The sequence below is a fragment of the Myxocyprinus asiaticus genome, chromosome 36 (assembly GCF_019703515.2).
Source record: "Myxocyprinus asiaticus isolate MX2 ecotype Aquarium Trade chromosome 36, UBuf_Myxa_2, whole genome shotgun sequence".
Classification (NCBI taxonomy): domain Eukaryota; kingdom Metazoa; phylum Chordata; class Actinopteri; order Cypriniformes; family Catostomidae; genus Myxocyprinus; species Myxocyprinus asiaticus.
Window position 1 is genome coordinate 23,340,416 of NC_059379.1, and position 19,312 is coordinate 23,359,727.

General features: G+C 37.2%; 1 pseudogene; it reads left to right on the forward strand.

The window, feature by feature from the left end:
* Positions 1 to 17,529, forward strand: part of LOC127426725 (serine/threonine-protein phosphatase CPPED1-like) — a 42,495-nt pseudogene extending 24,966 nt beyond the window's left edge.
* The last annotated feature ends 1,783 nt before the right edge of the window (positions 17,530 to 19,312 follow it).

Here is a 19,312-nt window from a genome sequence, read left to right on the forward strand (position 1 = left end):
TAATCGTGACCACAAGGAGGTTACCCCATGTGACTCTACCCTCTCTAGCAACCGGGCCAATTTGGTTGCTTAGGAGACCTGGCTGGAGTCACTCAGCACACCCTGGATTCGAACTTGTGACTCTTTTGTCATCATATTTTATGTATTGTTTTGTTCTGTAAGGGGATTTTTGACCAGCTACTTACTAAGTTTGGAAGATCGTGGCTATCTGTTAAGTTAACCTCTTAACGACGGGTGGTTCAAAAATGACCCACTAGCGTATTTATTTACATTTAATTTATGTTTAATGCATGTTTAAACTGTGAAATTGTAAACTAATATTGACATCCAATATATCATTTGAAAGATCTGGGTCTCAAGATTTGATATTTTAAAGCGATTTTGACTATCGCAAAGTTACAAAAATAAGATTTTATTAAACGTGTCAAGAGTGAAAATCAAAACACGGAAAATGAAACCGGAAGTTCTGACATTTATTGTCTTCCAGCCAAACACAGATGAGCACAGTCCTCCAAACTTCAGCATGCTTTTCTTTGCAAGAGTCCAATAAATAAAATCCATTAGAGATTTTAGTCCAAATATGTACAAATATGAAGAACTATTGCTCAATCTGTCTTTGTTCAGATTTTACATATTCAACATGTTATCATTCATGTCCATTCTCTGCAAAATCTTGCACTCAATGTAGTGTTTCAGTAGCAAAACACCCAAACATGATATTTGGGAGGGTCTTACGAACAAAATGAGCCCTCTCTCAAAATTTTCTGTGCAGTTGTGATTGGATAGTCACTCAAAATGCGAGTGATGTAAAGATTTGTGTCATCCATGTTTGTCTCTGGATAAAGCCGGCCAATGAAAAGCTAGATCATTTTTGACTGATGGGTCGTGTAGCCAATGAAAAGATGAAAACAATGATATAAGGGTTGTTTACATCCCTGATGCCGATTTGTGAAGGTTTGGAGTGGAAAACTGTGGACTGTGTTTGTTTGTGTTTGCACTTTTACGCACGTTGTGCAGTTATAGCGTGTTACTGCTGTACTGTTGACAAAGAACTTGACTTTTGGACCCGCGATCTGATCCACCCTCCTCAGCTTCAGTCACCATCACTAAGGGTATGGAGAACACACACTCCCGACTGCATTTTTTCATCAAACCCCGTTCAACTGCACATCTGGGGGGCTCGGACATGTCATTCAAACCAAGATGAGCCACCCTCCACGGCTTCATTCACCGTGAGTTAGACCCTGGAGCACACGTGCTCCCAATGCATTGACTTAGTTAATTTTTCACAGATTTTTATTTGCCGATCATCCAGGGCCTTTAGCCTCTGCCTCAAGCCGAGAGGCGCCACCCTCCTCGGCTTCAGTCGCCTTCACCGTGGGCCTGGAGGAATCGCTCCTTCCGACTGCATTTTTTCATCAAACCCCCTGTTCAACTGCACATCCAGGGGGCTTGGACATGTCATTCAAACCGAGATGAGCCACCCTCCATAGCTTCGCTCACTGTGAGTTAGACCCTGGAGCACACACGCTCCCAATGCATTGACTCAAGTCATTTTTTCACTGATTTTTCTTTGCCGTTCACCCAGGGCCTTTAGCCTCTGCCTCAAGCTGAGAGGCACCACCCTCCTCGGCTTCAGTCTCCATCACAGAGGACCTGGAGGAACTGCTCTTCCCGACTGCATTTTTTCATCAAACCCCCTGTACAACTGCACGTCCAGGGGCATTGACTTTTTGTTCAATTTGCAATGGGAGCAGGTGTGCTCCAGTTGTGCTTCACTGAGGGAGACTCCTCGGCTTGTGGCTAAAGATCCTGGGTGAATGGCAGAGCAAAAGCTCTGAAAAATGAGTCAATTAACATTTGTATGGGGAAAAAATTAACAGAAGCATTTTTATTGTAAGTAAAAGTTTATTTCCATTGCAACATTTCAAATTGTAATGTTCTTTTCACATTGTTTATAAAATGCATAAATATGGAATGCATTATAATATATTCCCAAATAATAAAATAAAAAAAATGATATCTTCATGTATATTTTGGTTTGTGTGGTATTTTTCATTGAAATATAAACAAATTGTGTGTTTTGAACCACTTTCAACATTTGGTTTATGTAGTTACTACAAGTGGTCTATTGGCACCTCCAACTGACACTTACATAAATCATTATGGAACAAAGAGTTTTGATCATATCAACTTCAAAATCTTCATCAGACAAGTGGCTTTGTATCAGATGTGTTTTTGGGGCATTGCGCATAGTCTAGCATATTTAAAAATAAAAAAGTATTTTATAAATGATAATTGCGGTCACTATTCAAGATATTTGAATAGCTCTAACAAATTTTTTTTATACTAAAATGACAAATTTTTACTCTTGAATAACAAATGTCTAAGTGTCTACTTTGAAACGAGCTCAAGTTTGTGTTTGTAGACCAAATGGTTCAAGAACTGGAAGAGTTTTACTTTGGGTATGTCGTTTTCAAGCTCATGCACAAAAAGAGGCTGGATGTAACGATGGGATTCTCAGTCAATAATATTTTATGGCAAAAATCCAAATACAAACATCTGCTACACCAATGTTAATAATGATTCCACTGTAACAGTTTACAGAACTTAGCAAGTGAAGCCATAATTCATACAATATAATATAAATACATTACCTATCGTCTTTAGCGTAGATGTCATCTCTGACCATCATACTGAGCAATGTAATAACGGTGGATTGTATTAATCCATATGTTTAAATGTGTCCAAATACAAATACACTTTGATGCGCCATGTTTGTTTATGTTTGTGGTAGTCACACCATGTAGACAGTAACCCGTTACGTCACCGTTCGACTCTGAGGTCAGTGGAAAAGCACGGCTGGTTTACGATAGGCTTCAGATTGCCCCGGCCCTGAACCAGCAGAGCACAGGCTCAGCACAAGAACCATCGCAATTTCGGTGGAAAAGGGCTATCATTGTACTGTTGACTCGAGAACTGTTGAGACTGGAGCGTTCAGTCTAGTTGGAACTAGTTGGAACGGTTCATTGCAAAGAAGATTTGGCAAAAGCAGATATCATCAGTTCTAGGCTCATATTACTCCCGGTTATCGGCTAATTTCGATTTGGAGTGTCAGGCACATTCGAGAGACAGGTTAAGATAGAATAACTTGTGGATCAGTGTTGACTCGAGACGTGAACTGTTTCAAATAATTCAGTCCAATTTGATGAACTGGTTCAACTCGTTTACTAAAATGAACCAGTTCAAAAGAACGATTCGTTCATAAAATTACTAGTGTTAGAACGAAACTTGTGCAGGATGTGTTACGGTGGACACCAGGTGACCGTGATCGGCGACTAAAAACATACATTTAGGTTTGTTCTTCACATAAAATGATTGTAAGACTCAGAATACACCCGGAATGAAACGGGTCACTTCAGCAGTGCAGGATGTGTACAGACAGATTAAATAGAAAGATAAACAACAGATTAAATATTAATCACTGTGAATAAATGTTGCTGATTTCAAATGAAATGAAAATCATACCCCCAACATAACAAATTACAAAATTGTACCCCAACGTATAATTAAACGATGCAAAAATTTTAAAGCCCATCGCGTCAGTCAGTTGACGTCAAAGGTTTCTCGTTGAAAAGAACGCACTTGACGGATGCGTTGCAAACTGACGCCAGAGGGCGCTTTTAGCGTCTGTAGATTGGCGCACTGGGCTCTTGCACAAGCATCAGTCTTTGACGCCTTGGAGTGAGAATGTGTTGCGCATTTATAGCCAGCATTTGAGAAGGGACCATTTTGTTAAACTTTGTGATTTGAACTGTAATATGATAATAATTGCTGCGCTACTCTGCGAGTTCCACTTTTACTCCCGCCAGGGTGCCACTTGCTCGCGCAGCGCTTTCTGAAACGGTCAATTCAGACTATATATTTAAAAATGCAGCCCATAATGGCTTTGTATTTGTGCAAGGCCATATCGCAGTTTTAATCTTATTTAAATCCATCATGCAGCCATACAAATGTCTCAGATATCAAAGTTACAAGTTTTAGCATTTTGATTTCCCCCTCATCAAGTAAGTACTGTTTTCACAACTGTCATGTCCTTAACGATGGGTTTTCCTAATTTCTGTGAAAACAACAGTTAATAAAAAATAATGACTACATGTTCTTAGGAGTGTCAACCCTTCTATATTATGTTGCTGGTATTATTTCTGGATTGTGCATTTCATTTCACAAAGTTTTTACTCATGTCCACTTTAGACACATCTGTATCACAAGTGGAAGAAAACTTGTTTAGACTGAACATTTTCTGATGTCTGGACTCTATCTGCAGGTGTCTATGATAATTCATTGAAATGATTCGATATATACTGGTCATGTGAACTTGAAATATGTAAAATTTTAAGTTTTCACTGCAAATGCTGGAATTGCCATTGTAGCTCTGTGACTGGCCAAAATGCTCTGTTCAAATTCTCTGAAACCTTCTATTTTTCCCTGTGGAACCCGGATGCTTGACCTCTGGCCTACTTTCTGTAAGATTTGAATTTTAAAATATTGAATTTCTTCTTCAGCTGTAATTTTATAATCGGAATATTTACAGCTAATTTCACCTCTAAAAAATTCGGAACACAAAATCTGCTGTTTAAAAATGCAAATCTATAAAATACGGCACAGAAAAATAGTTACATTTGTTAAACGCCACATGTCTACAATTCAAATTACGAAATTCAAATTCAAATCTTTTTGTCATTTATCTAGCTCTATAGTTTTTCACAGTGAGGACAAACTTCTTAAAATAAAATTTCATCTGGAAAGAGCAGCCTCTATATTTCAGTGGTGGTAGTATTCTTTTCGTTTAAAAAAAAAAAAAAAAAAACACTCATCTGAACATCACAGGAGGTTTTGCACATTCCTGGTCTTATTGTGCACAATTAATTGAATCTATTATCAAAATGCAATAACTCGATACACACCTGAAACGACTGTGTTTCTCTACTGGCATCACCAATCCTTCTAACTCCTCTTACCTTAATTTTGGATAAAATCAAGTCCCGCCCTACCATTTTTTTCTGTCATGTTTCACTCTGAAATATTTCACATTATGGAAGCAAAATAAGTTGTGATTGTGAATGTGTTTCATGTTAACTTTGTTGGATATCTTGTTAAAATGCATTTTGACTTTGGCTTTGTATTACTGACATCATTGAACGAAATTGTCATTTAGTTAATTGGTATTTATGTGGTGGCTAAAAAGAAGCCATCAGAGCCAGACATCACAGCACTTACTTTCACAGTCCCATCAGAACTCTTAAAAGAGGCTTTTCAAACAAGAAATATCTCTTTCCAATTTTCAGGCAGTCCATTCAAAGAAGACCAGGTGATGGATCTCAAAGGAGCTCTGAGAAGCACTGACCCTGACATTCCCCTTGTGTTTGTCAGTGGCAATCACAACATTGGCAACACGCCCACTCCAGACACTGTGGAGTAGTTCTGCTGTGACTGGGGCGATGATTACTGCAGTTTTTGGGTGGTGGGGTGTTGTGTTTGGTGCTGAACTCTCAGTTCTTCTTCGACTCATCTAAGCTAAGCTGCAGAGAGCTGCCCAGACTCTGTCACACCACATGCTCGTTTTCCAGCACATTCCACTCTTCCTCCATACACCTGACGAAGAGGATGACTACATCAACCTGCAGAGGGGTATAAGAGAGCGTGTGATCCAGAGATTCAAAGAGGCAGGTGAGAACAAAGCACTTGAGATTTACACATCAAACAAGAAAAGCTTCGAGTGATCATACCACATACTGTATCATGATGTATCAAAGAGTTTGCCCTCTCTCTGATAATGTCACATACCCAGTTTTTCCTACAGGATTTTCTTTTTACAGTCCCCTAAATCCAGCCCTTCCCTAACAACATGCTAAACAATAATAATAATAAAAAAATTACATATATATATTTAAATAAGACAACCAGTGCTGGAAACAATGCAAATACCTATGGTGATGTTTCCCCTGGGTCTATTGGTGTGGTCCAAAATGATGTAAGCTTAAATGCTATATGGCACTGTAATGGTCACGGTGTGGAGTAATGCCTTTGTCTTGCCTGTGGCTTTTTAATTATGTAGAAGTTGTTTCTACACTTTCTGCATGTTTCAGAATCCGGATTCTATTATAAGTCGAGACTATGTAAGTGGCATGTTCTGCATAGCTTAATTATTGATTACAGAACTCAGAGTGGGTTGGATCAGAGTGTGTACTATTTTATTTAACAGCTGTGTGGACATACATTACTCAATATGCTATTCTCTTGTTGATTTGTAATGAGCATTTTTGGGGTTTTGCAATCCCTTCACTTAAATAAAGATTTAGATTTAGGACATAGAGGAATCGAAGATGTAAACAGATGGCTACAAGAGAAGAGAAATTACAATGTTATTGTTACAGCCAACATTTGATATTTATCTCTGAACGTTTTCGATCGATTCACACTATTTATTTTCAGTTCATATAATGCTGCCACCTCACTTTTGACTCATTATATGAGCTACTGTGCTATGCATGATTGAAAGGTAACAAGTAAATCCAGGGGGCTGAAGGTAGTTACCCATCTATGACCATACAAAGATCAATATTCTTACATTGTTTCTTATTATCACTAATTTCTGGACTAAAGGAAGCTGCAGAGAAATTAGTGTTAAAAAGAAACAATGTAGGCCATAATGATCTTTGTGTGACCAGAGAGATGCATTATGGTGTGTAGATATTGAAAAATGATTAAAAATGGTCACAACAGCAAAATTCAATCTCTCTGGTCATAAAAATAAAATAAAAATAAATCTTTAATATTTGATTCCCGCTTTCATCTGTGGTTTTATACATGCTGTGTGTTGATGAAAATGGAGCAGTGTATTATGAAAATGAGTCAGCACTAGAGTGGTCCACAGAGAAGGGCTTGATCAGAGCTTTCAGGACTGACACATCCAGTCCACATCTTTCTTCCAAACAATACTTTCACTATTTCCATTTCACATTTCAAATTTCTCAGTGATCAGAATGAGGAGGATGAAAAGAGAAAAGGAATTGTCTTGAAAACAATCCTCTTGGAAAAACACAGCCAGTGACGGCAAACTCACTTTCCTGGTTTCTTCAAGCTCTTAGATTTAATATAATGGAGCAAATTTAATTTGTTTGATTTAAACCACATTTAAGTGTGGTTTAAGTCACAGGCAACAGTGCTGTGAGAAGATGATCTTTTCTGAGACATCTGTCCTGGGGGGAACAGATGCTGATTACTCCATATAGCTTTGAGGTTGCTACAGTGGGTGGTGTTTCTAATCAAGCTAATATTCTCTTCTTTTAATCATCTGCAGTGTACAGACCTATATTCTTCTGCTGCATAGATGTAGTAACCTAGTAGCGTACCTTGTTTCCAGCCTGTTTATCATTACATGAAAACCCTCACAGCCTAGATGTATGGAGGATCATCCTTACTAATGAATCAAGTTATAGACTTATATTCTGATTCTTAGCATGTTCTGCATTTGCATTTTGGTGGAATATATATATTTGACTGTTTTTGAGCTACTAGCACAGTATGTTTGGTCTTCTCACACACTTGCTTTGAGTGCAGCTCAGTCTCTTTTTCCCCAAAATAGTCATGTGAAAAATCTAACAAAAAATATAGGTTATTGGTGTTAGAATATCGATAAGTATCGCAAAGTAAAATATTGTGATACTTATCGATTTTTCCCTCATCTTGAGTCAGAAGTCAGGGTTGGACAAGGTGAATATTGAACTGACCTTGTTTACAGTATAGTCTGCTTTTGTCCAATCATGGAAGCAGTGTTAGTACCAAGGGCCTAGGGTAAAAATGCCTTTGAATGTAAAAAAAAAAAAAAAAAAGCCCCATATATTTAAGATAATGGTCAAAAAAATTTGCCACAGGGAATTCCTTGTTTTCATCTGTTCTCTAAAATTTTATATATTTTATAATATTCTATTCTAGGCCTATGTAGTTATGGACTTAGGCACTGTATTGATTGTTTCTGTGAAATTTAACATTATTTGTCATAAATGTGACCCATTATGTGTAACTGTATATCAGCGGTCACCAAATAGCAGACTGCGGTCCAGGTCCAGACCTCGGCTTGGTTCCATCCGGACCACGAGACATCTTGGCATTTGCTGCCCCATCTCACCGCTTCTATACTTCAAGTGAAGCGCGACAAAACAACAGATCTGTGTACAACGCAAGTGCTTGGGCACAGATAGCACTGATCTTTCAGCACTGTATCCTCGAATAATTTTCTCTTTAACAGAATACGCTTCATTTATACCCTTTCGTGTGCTGCACGCAGAGTTGCAGATGTGGTTATTTTAACGACAGTAGACCATAGTGGAGAAATACTGTGAGCAGCAATTTAGATGGATACTGGATTCTTTCATAAAACACACTGCAGAAAACGAGAATGAAGCGAAGTGAATTCAACTTCATGTGTCTGAAATGAATTCGACCATTCAGCTGAACCAGATTTTTGACAGGACAATGTGCTTCCAGAGCGCCTTTAGTTTAAACTATAATGTTTTTGGGGGGGCCTGGGTAGCTCAGCAAGTAAAGACGCTGACTACCACCCCTGGAGTTGCGAGTTCAAATCCAGGGTGTGTTGAGTGACTCCAGCCAGGTCTCCTAAGCAACCAAATTGGCCTGGTTGCTAGGGAGGGTAAAGTCACATGGGGTAACCTCCTCGTGGTCACTACAATGTGGTTCTCGCTCTCGGTGGGGCACGTGGTGAGTTGTGCATGGATGCCGCGGAGAATAGCGTGAAGCCTCCACACACGTTATGTCTCCGCGGTAACGTGCTCAATAAGCTACGTGATAAGATGCGCGGATTGATGGTCTCAGACGCAGAGGCAACTGAGATTCGTGCTCCGCCACCTGTATTGAGGTGAGTCATTACGCCACCACGAGGACCTAGAGCACATTGGGAATTGGGCATTCCAAATTGGGGGAAAAAGGGGAGAAAAAAAAAAACGATTACGTTTTTTTCCATCTAAAATTAGCTTTATTAGTCAGCTTGTTTCGAGCCTTTAATCAAAGATCATCTCTCGCATAAATGGCAAGGAAAAACAACTACAAATGTGATTTTGGAGTTCTCATGAGAACATTTCCATTATTTGATAGTCTGACAATTTATAGACCTACTTAACATTAGCTAACAGTATTTATAAGCTTCACTATTGTGCTGTACATTGTTTGTTGTTGGTAGATTTTTATTTTAAGGAAAATATAACAATGGTCTATTCAGACTTTTATATTTTCTAAATTTTCTCTCAGGGGATACCCCTGAACCCCCAAACAATATATTTCCTTAATAGTCACAAGCCCTCTTATGCCCCTTGAGTATCTAAAAATATTCAAATACTGGACTGTTGTCATTCAGCTTCAAAATGAACAGTTGATTTTATTTTTTAGTATTTATAACAAAGTGCTCTCGATTGAACTTATTGAAATATTTTATACTTTTGATAGAAGATCCCCCAAACCTCACTACTTTGGCTTTGTCTCAGGAGCCCCAATGTCTCAATCCTTACCCAGTTTAAAGAGACTGTTTTGACTTTTTCTTCTTTTACAAAGTACTATTACACTGTAAAAAAAGAATTGTTGAGCAAACTTAAAAATTCAACGCAACATGATGCAGTAAGATTTTTGGGTTCTCTCAATGACGTTTGAGTAATTGTCCTCAGTAACATTGCTTTGTTTAGTCAATGTGAATTTGTTTGTTCACTAAATGCAAAAATTCTTGTTGAGAGCACTACACATTTCTAGTTCAGCCAGTTCATTTTGAACAAATCTTTTATGTGACTCAGAAGAACGAGTAGTCTCAGAGAGTGATTCATTAATTTTGTGTTGGCTGTGCATGTGCATTGCGCAACCTCCAATGTTTTTGTCACGTAAAAACCGCATAGGGGCTGTACAGGAAACAAAAATGATTAGTTCACCTCTCGAGTCATCTGGTCCAAGTCGTTTGTTCTTTTGTCACGCATATACGCTATGCACATATGGCTGTCACATGACAAAAGAACGAACGACTCGGACAAGAAGATTCCAGATGTGAACTAATCATTTCTGTTTCTCATAATTTGTCCTTGGCTGCATTATCAGTTTTTCCTTATTGGGACTATAATCAAAGTCTGCGTAAGTAGACGTGTTGGGGGGGATTTGGCTATTGAAAATGTAACATTTTAATTTAATTCCGCTTAAATGAACGAAATTTCTTGAATAATGATTCATTCATTTTGCTGAACGAGACTCAAAGATTCAAGTCAGTAAAATGATCTGATCTTCCCATCACTACAACTGACAATTCACAATGTGAGAACTTTCATTTTGTCGTCATTTAAATTACTTTTTTATGGAGTTACCAGCAATCTTTTCCTCTGAAGAGAGAGGTATGTCTTGCAAGGAAAGACAGTACGAACAATTGTTTGATGTAGACACACAATAGACCTCATTCCTTAACACACAAACCTCAATAATGGTGACAATCAACAAACCTCATTAAGTTAAAAGATGAGCTCCTAACATCATCACACAACTATTAACTAACAGTGCCAACAGTGCCAAAAAACAAAAAGAAAAACAACAACAACAACAACAACAAAAAGCATAAATAAAGTCAGAAAACAGCAAGGAACAAGCCTAAAGCACTAACCACATAATTTATTCATGTTGCAATTCATGCTGGGAACTCACACATCAGCAAAACTGTTCAACATGAAATTGTTTGTTCAGACAACTCTGTTTGACTAGTTGGTACAACATTTGGGGTACTATTGTTGGTCTAACGTGTGTTTTTATATAGATGCAAAGTAATTTACATTTTGAGTTTCTGTGACTCAAAAACCCCCATGAGCTGGATGAAATGCAATTTCATTTTTTACAGTGTACTGCCAACTTGGAAATTTACAATTAGGCCTGTTACTTTAAAAAAAATGACCTTTGTCATTTGGAAAATGTCCGGACCTTTGTTGGGAAGGAAATCTAGAGACCGTACTTCTTGGAACTTTAATTGAATTCCCCTGCTGTATATGTTTTTATATATAAAAATATACCCTCATAAAATTAAAAAATGCTCCTAAAAATCAATTCCAGGTGTGCAAATATATATTTGGTATATATATATATATATATATATATATATATATATAGTACACTACACACAGTACTGTGCAAAAGTCTTCAAAACTAATGCCATAAATAGTTTTCATTTATCAGTTAACATCATACAAAGTCCAGTAAACAAAAAATGCTAAATCAATATTTGGTGTGACCAACTTTGCCTTCAAAACAGCACCAATTCTCCTAGGTACACCTGGACACAGTTTTTCTTGGTTGTTGGCAGATAGGATGTTCCAAGCTTCTTGGAGAATTCACCACAGTTCTTCTATCGATTTAGGCTGTCTCAATAGCTTCTGTCTTTTCATGAATTCCCAGACTGGCTCGATGTTCAGTAGGGTGATCTGTGGGGGTCATGCCATCTGTTGCAGGGCTCCCTGTTCTTCTATTCTATTTGCAAAAGAAAAGTTTGGGAGTCTAAAATGTATATTTCCCAATGACACACTAAAGCTGAAGATATAAATAACTATTTTAAGACAAATGTTTTTTTTAAACATCTTATGTGTCTAAGACTTTTGCACAGTACTGTATATATATATAAAAACAAGTGCATTTCTGGTACTGCCTGGAACATAAATGTGTAATGTGGGTCGTTATTTAGTTACAGTCAGTGACGGATTTAGGCATGGGTGACAGGGCGGTGGTGTTCTCAATTTGAAATCAACCCTACCTCTCGTGCCTACACTCCCCCCCCCTCCCGGTCAACAACTTGCCGCCATACAAGCTAGAACCACTACTGGTTACAGTACATCATGAGGGCTGAATACTTGGACACCTTCTCATTCACATGCACAGAAATATAAAACCATTTGACATTTTTTGTTTCCCTTTTGGGTCCATCCTCATGGCCTCTTTCATAAGCCTAGAATTTTAGGGCTTAAAATAACCAGTATTGATTAAAAGTAAAGGTTTTGTTTCAAGCTTTGCAAATATCCTTGTTTCAGTCTTATTGGTAAATCTCCAGTCATGCTCTCAACAACTACAATAAACGGACAAGCGGAAATAGAGTGCTTATTCCATTTTAAAATCCAACCTGTGTTTTTGAACCCTCATTGGATTATAATGCAAAATTCGATTCATTTTAAATTACCATTCAACATTTCTCACACTGCCAGTAGTGTTATCTTGTAGTGTGTTAATTAGCAGTGATAAGCCAAGTGTTTCCTCTGCTATTTCTGCTGGCCTGAGGCTCTCATTCAGTGCAAGTCAGTAGAATTAGTGCAGGCTTTGGTTAATCAAAGGAACTTTTGTCATCAGTTGAGAATTGTTGCTAGGCTGGGCGAGCATGTTGTTTTAGGCAGAAAATGAAGAATAGTCTGTTTTGTGGAACTGGTTCTGGAGTGCCCATTGTTATCAGATATCCATAAGGAAAGTGTCAGCTGTCATTTTTGTGTTTATCAAGTATTGCATTATAAGAGCGAGTATTATAGGGTCTCAAAAAGACAATTGTTACCATTTAGCAACATTGAACTTAAGAAAATGACAGGGTCTTATGTCTTTGCACACCTCTCATTGGTTTAAGGAATATTGCAGGTTATAGAATTCCATAAACTTTGCTCTGTTGCTTTTTCTGGGTTTTTGCTATTGTGAAACAAATCTACTTATTATTACTGTAGGTAAAACGTGTTCTGCTCTTGCTTTTAATTTGTTCCCATTAAAATGATAAACCATGACAAAAGCACACATCCTCGAGAGTTTATCTCTATTGCAAGCGACAATCATGTAATATCTGCCTTTTTTAATGTCTTTCCTGAAATAGCTTCATTGTGTACAGGCATCAACATGATAGAAACTGCCAGCCAGTCGCCTTTTACGCATATTTGGATTAAATCATAATTACACCACACACAGTACTCTGTCCCTCATTTAGAGAGCTGTAAAGCGACCTACAGTGATATATGGGTGTGATATACAAGAGGCATAAGCAATATTCTCCTTGCACAAAAAAAAAAATCTGTCATGGAGTTTGGTGAATAATTTTTCTCAGTGGCCTAATGACAGCACACAAATAGGCTGAAACACACACACGCACACACACACACACACACACACACACACACACACAGCCCTCAAACTAAACCGTTAATGCAGTCTGAGTTGTTTGAATAGACGAGACTGAGGATTTACATATCATCCAAATTTGGCAGATCCGTTACTTCTTTGGCTGGGAATAGATGCTCTAGTACAGCGTTTAGTGTGTCTCAAGAGAGATGAACTCAGAACAGCGTCATGCTTCCTTATTGGTCTAGAGCTCTACTTATTTTATGTGAATGTGTATTTTTAGTATTTACTATTCTCTCTCATTCCTAGCAAATCTCACCTCTTGCAGCCAAAAGGCATGTTGATCCCTAGATGCTACTATTCTTGCAGCAATGAGCCCATTAATTAACAGGCAGATAAATGTATCTACAACATGTGAGAAAAAAAAAGCAGGTCAGGAGATGGAAATAAGTCCCTGTAAGCAGTGGGAAAACATTTCAGGAGTAGCTGTAAGAAAGAAATATATAGTGGCCCCAAAAAAGTATTAAGACACTTAAGGCACATTTAAAAAATGTATGAATGTATTTGCATTATAATATATAATAATTTTTATGTAACAAAAAATATAACACAAACACACATTTTACAAAAAGAAGATTTTAATTTTTTAAATCATAAAACAACCAATATATTGTTCAAAATTATGACAAAACATATTTGGACACTTTCTGGTTGTCAAACTTTATGGAGCATGTCCATAATTAAAGCATGAAACTTTTTCTGTGTTAAAATACTTTCACCTATCCCAGCTTAATATGCAGAGACAACAAGTAAGCCATTAATAGGTACATTTTCCTGAAAACTGTAAGCACTGTGTCTCTGTGGCACTATGAAAATTTCTGCTTGTTTTGACCCGCTTAGATCTGCCCCAACAATGTTACTCAACCAATGGCATGAATTGGGGGTTGGGACTATCTCTTTGTTTGACCAATGGCAGACGGGGGGCATATACGAAAAGCTGTTTTGAAAACAATGTTTATTTATGCAATTCTGTTTGGTGGCGCTAGTGGCACAGTAATAACAAACTTCAGCTTTAATGCAAGGCACTTCAACTGTGGTTACTCTGCTTGGACACCTTTGTGAATTTAAGGGGAACTGACTTCGTTCATACCTTAAATGTAATTGCAAAAATGGCTCAAAAAAGCGAAGTGAGTTCTAAGAAAATGTCTAGCATCATTGGTTTGTAAATGCCACTTGATATTTTCTATATATTGCAAAGACATTCAGACATTAAGTAAGAAATAAATGTCAAAATACTTTTTGGAGGCACTGAACTATGTGAAAACAGTGAGGAATGCTGCCACATTTTATTATATTCTGTTCATATTACTGCTAGTGTGGGCATTAGAGGAGAATCCCACAGTCACCGCTGGGATGATATTCTTTGATCATATTCAGATGGACTTCTCCAGATAAACATGCAAAAACTCACATTGAACAGAGCATTGAGTGGTCTGAATTTACAGCAGATCTTGACAACTAAATCCACCACAGCACTGTTTGTTGTTAAGAGATCACAGCTTGTTAATCAGCCTGATAACAGGACTGGTGGGAGTATGGACTCACTGATATGTTCACAGCCAAAACTCGAGAAAAGAAGCGACTGCAAGCACGCTGAGGCACTATAACAGAATGCAGAGATTTTTAGGGCATACAAAGCAAAACAATGTCCAAACAGCACAGACACAGACTTGATGATAAGAACAGAAAAATAAACAAATAACATCTTGCATTTGAAATATCATGACTATAATACCCCGTTCACACTGACGATTTTATTGTCGCTGAAAATTGCCAACTTCCATTGAAAATGAATGACTTCCGGTTGCTTTGTTGCTGCAAATCGCTGTCAATGCCCTTTAAAAGGTATAGTTCACCCCCAAAAAAAGACAATTCTGTCATCATTACTCACCCTCATGTTGTTACAAACCTGTATGATTTTCTGTCCTCAGTTGAACATAAAAGGAGATGATAGGCAGAAAGTTAGGGACAGACAGCCTCAGTCACCATTCACTTACATTGCATCACTTTTCCATACAATGATGTGAACAGTGCCTCAGACTGTCATTGTGCCAAACATGTCCTTTTGTGTTCCATGGATGCAAGAAAGTCATATGAGTTTGGAACAACATAAGGGTGAATAAATGATGTCATAATTTTCACAAAATATTGAAATGTGTATAATCATCCCATTGAAGTCATTTATATGCAATTATGATTCATCAGAATGATTTGGTTATTATTCTAAAAGCTTTTTGGGGGATGTTTTGGCATTTTGTGCTGTACCAAGTGTCAAGGTAGCTTTAATGGTGCTTGTTTTTGTGATTACATTAGCATCATTCTTGTCTTTTATGTCCAGTAGAGCTTGCAGATAGCTATCATCTGCACATAGAACAACTTGTGAAATTTAGATGAACCCTACCAGCAAGCAACAATCTATAATTATAGCACGCAATATTTTTTTATTTTTTATTTTTTTGGTTTTTTTGTTTGGTTTTATATATATATATATATATATATATATATATATATATATATATATATATGTATATATATATAATCATCATTTTCTCATTTCTTCTTTTTTGTTTTTTGTTGTACCTTCTCCTGTCTTACCATCCATGCTGCGATTTTTGACACCTTTGCTCTCTGTCTGTATGAACAATTAATGTGAAATTGCATTCTGTTTACTGTTTCCAAATGCATCCATTACCTCATTATGCAGGTATACCTCCTTTGTCAGAATTCTACCTTACGTAAACTGTGTTGAAGTGCCACCGCCAACCTCACTTCCCTCAAAAAATAGAGAACTCGTTTGTGCCTAGCACTCTGGGTGATTTGTTTGATGGACTATATTGATTCTACATTTGGTCCATTGCTTAAAATTCCTGAACAGCAGAGTCTCAGCCATTGCTGCTGGGGAGAGAGGAGAAGACACAATGGTTATGCAGAAATACAAGGAAAACTGAAAGTGAAGCAGAACCCACCGTGACAATATGAATTTGCAGTCAGCTCCCATGGCTCTACCAATGTGGAGTCATGGACAATCAAACAGGAAATGCAAATTATTCAGTTGCAGTTCGTAAGCACATTTCAATAAGACTGTGCACAGATGATGCACCTTTCAAGGGTTATTTATGGTGGCTTCATTACAAATGGACCATTTGATGATAGATCTTTGTTTTCAATTTGTCAATTACAGTGTGATTTCACCAAACATTTTTAATTTTAACTGGTTGCCCACTAAATACATCCAAAACCAGACAGATGTGTCATTTGTTTGTGATATCAATAAGGACTGCGCAAAACTACATATTTTCAAAATCCATTGACCCACAAACTATTTGACTAAGGTCTTAAGAAGCCATTTATATTTAGGCTGGTTTCTGGTTCATCTGAAATGTGCCTAATATTAGAAGCATGTTATAAAATGCTTCTTTTTATTTGACACGGAGTCTTAAATATGTAACAAAAGTGGTGGGACAATAAAAAAGACACAAGACACAACACAACAAAGACATGTACTGTATATAGGGGAGACTGGGGCTGTTGTTACACAGGCTTTATCTCTGTAATGATAAGAATTGAAGTCAATGGTCTAATTACACAAATGTGTGTATTTTCTAGCAGTCATTTGGCCAATTTGGTTTCAAACACCTATAGTTCAAAACCCTCTTAAATTATAATAATTTAATAATAACTCTACCCTCCAAAGTACATTTTTTGTAAACGTTCATCATATTTTTGTTATAGCTATTGGTTAAACAAACGAACATATTGAAATCACACTGGCATACATTAAGGCAATGGTCAACTATGTTATTAAGGCAGGTTTAATGTACTGATGTGCAGGTTTAAATGTGTTCTTAGGGCAAAGGTTTTTTTTTTTTTATCTAATAGGTATATATATATATATATATATATATATATATATATATATATATATATATATATATATATATATATATATCCAAGCAAAAATCTAGAAATACTAGTTAGCCTCACTAATTGATTGTAATTGGATGAATAGTTGACCATTGTGTCCCATCCCAGATACCAGTGATATTAATCTCATGTCATTTCTAATATGTTTCAGGGGTTAAAGCCGTTTTCTCCGGTCACTACCACAGAAATGCTGGGGGATGCCATGATGGGCTGGATATGGTGGTGAGCTCAGCGATTGGTTGTCAGTTGGCGGATGACTCCCATGGTGTGAGAGTGGTGGTGGTTACTGAAGATAAGATCATCCATCACTACCATAGTCTTGACCAATTAACTAAAAGTGGAGTGGATGAAGACTTGAAGAAACTGCTGGTCTGAACGCTACACCCACAGTCAAAATATATGCAGTTGTATCTTAATTTTCAATGGAAAAGTGAGTCGATGTGTGTACATTTAGGTGTTTTTTTTTACAGAAATAGAAAGAGCCTTACCTTCCAAATACATTACCAAGCATCATCAATATGAACCAGTGGCACTTTAATCTTTGATAATCTTAAATCACCTGTCTCTACACTTTAATTATGCAAATGCATCTGAAAATTCCTTAAACATTAAAGTTAAATCACCTTATCATACTAATAAAGCGATTCAGTGGTATGGTACATGGTAGTTTGATAGCGCTGAGGATTTTGGAAGACAGTTTGATGAGTTCACTCCATGCACTTCTCAGCTCATTACTCTCTTCCATCTCTGAGAGAAGGAAAGAGGCAATAACCATGGTAACTATTGAAAGACGTGGCTGCCGTGACCGGGACAGCGTGTCACTTGTTCCGTGGGTGGATCACCAAAAACATAATTGCTGACCTCACCTCTTGCTTGTGACTTAGAAGCTTCCAAAAGAGGTCGGGTGTGATTGAACGACTTCAGAAGTATGCAGCAAGAAAGCCATTTTAAAAAGACCAAGCTCTTGTCTGAATTCATTTTGTGACCTCACACTTCCTCATCTGTCCTGGTTTGTGAAAAATAGCAGTATTTCAAATCTTGGGGGGCTAAACTGTTGCAGCATCATAGCTGTTAAAATTAAACTGGATGTTTTACCCTGTTCTGTAAATTACAACAAAATTAATAAATAAAGCTACATTTTATGGTTTCTTTTTTCTCTTTTCTCACAAAGAACATTTCATTTAAAGGTGTATAATTTCTTCAACGTTAAAATACTTTCTCCTATCCCTTAATATGCAGAGACACAATAGGAAAATCATTTGTAAGTTTATTCCACTAACAACTGTACACAATTTGGCCATGTGGCACTATCAAAACAATGCTCTGTTTGTTTGAGCGTCACCACCAAACCAATATTGTAACATTGTCTCAACCAATTACATGAGTTTGGGGTGGGGCTATCTGTTTGGTCAGCCAATGGCAGAAGAGGGGAATGATTGGGAAACCTCTTTGAAAACAGTGATATTCCTTTTGGTGACAATTGCCGCAATTTACATAGTTCATCTTTAAAAAGTCCACAGATCTGTTAGATCACACTGCAGCTGAATGTGGCCCAGATCAGATTTTTCTTCTCAAATTAGATTTTTTTTGGTTGTTCACATGACAGTTTAAATGTAGCCCATATCAGACACTGGTATGAACAGCTGACACTCCTAAACTGACCCGCATGTGTATAACAAACTCCAGCATGTTCATCTTTATAGTATGAATAATGAATTAAATTATAATAAAAAATGCAATTATCCGTTTTTAACGCAGATAGGACACATATCTGATAATATGTCCATGAGTGATGGAGAAAGACCGTTGACGGATTAAGTATTTTTATGTAGTCATTTGCCTTGGTATGGTGGAATTTAAATAATCATCAAAGTTCAAGTATAATATTACCTACGAGCAAAACACCATAAACTCCAAAGACAGCAGGAAAAACAGCATTACATATATGTAAGGTAAGAAGAGTCATCTTTATTTATTTCATATTTCCATTTACTGGCATGCATTTGTATTTTGCTACAGTTTGAGAAATATAGAAACTGTATTTTCTGAGCGAGTGACACAAGCAAAGAGCGCCGTTATATAAATCTACATCTTTATCTTTTCTTACACATATTTAACGTGCAATCCAAATGAATCGCTGAACCCAACTGTAGAAGCC